This window comes from Hippocampus comes, unplaced genomic scaffold (genome assembly GCF_001891065.2).
Source record: "Hippocampus comes isolate QL1 unplaced genomic scaffold, H_comes_QL1_v1.1 scaffold51, whole genome shotgun sequence".
In the NCBI taxonomy this organism is placed as follows: Eukaryota; Metazoa; Chordata; class Actinopteri; order Syngnathiformes; family Syngnathidae; genus Hippocampus; species Hippocampus comes.
This window is the reverse complement of record NW_017805497.1, coordinates 376595-377415: the sequence shown is the minus strand read 5'-3', so window position 1 is coordinate 377415 and position 821 is coordinate 376595. Positions and strand designations below refer to the sequence as shown.

Below are 821 nucleotides of genomic sequence, written 5' to 3'. Positions count from 1 at the left end.
TCATACTTATGCACTATTGGAATAAAAATAAAGAGTACACACGCTCCTTAAAATTCCACCAACTTTGTTGATATCGATGGAAATTGGAAGGAAGCAAGGAGACTTCTGTGGGGAAGATGAAGCCCGGGGCTGTTCCAACTCCAGTTGAAGTGATAAGAGAGATGTGTTGAGCTCACAGGTAAAGCAATGAAGTATAGCTACCAGGTGAATCATCAATCATCAAGGCTGCCGAGACTGCATTTCATTGATGGGAGTGGGTTTTTAATTTAGTGGCCACATCACAAAGTGATGAAAAATGAACTGATGTTACCTTTAGGGATGATTGCCATTCAAACACCGAGACCCGACATAACCAAAGAACATTCCAGCCGGATGACTCAATGCAACTGAACTGTATTTGGAGAGCACTTTAAAACAAACATCCCTATATGCAAAGCAAAAAGAAGGCCCTTTAGGGATGATTGCCATTCAAACACCGAGACCCAACATAACCAAAGAAATTCCAGCCGGATGACTCAACGCAACTGAACTGTATTTGGAGAGCACTTTATAACAACCATCCCTATATGCAAAGCAAAAAGAAGGCACACAACAACAAACAATAACATCGTAAATTAATAAGAAAGACAGTAAAAAGCACAAAAACAGTAAAAACCAAAACCAAGTCACAAGCTGAGTCTAAAGCCAAAGAATCAAAATGAGTTTTAAAGATGAGCAGCTGGGGGCTTGCCGAATGTTCAGCGGGAGATCGGAAGAGGCAACGCAAAAGGCTCGATCCCCTCTGAGCCTCCGCTTGGTCCTTGGTCCCTCTAATAATGTCT

General features: G+C 41.9%; 1 protein-coding gene across 1 annotated transcript in view; it reads right to left on the bottom strand.

The window, feature by feature from the left end:
* klhl5 (kelch-like family member 5) overlaps nucleotides 1–821 on the bottom strand; it is a 17389-nt gene that overhangs the window by 12955 nt on the left and 3613 nt on the right. The gene's annotated exons all lie outside the window — the stretch shown is intronic.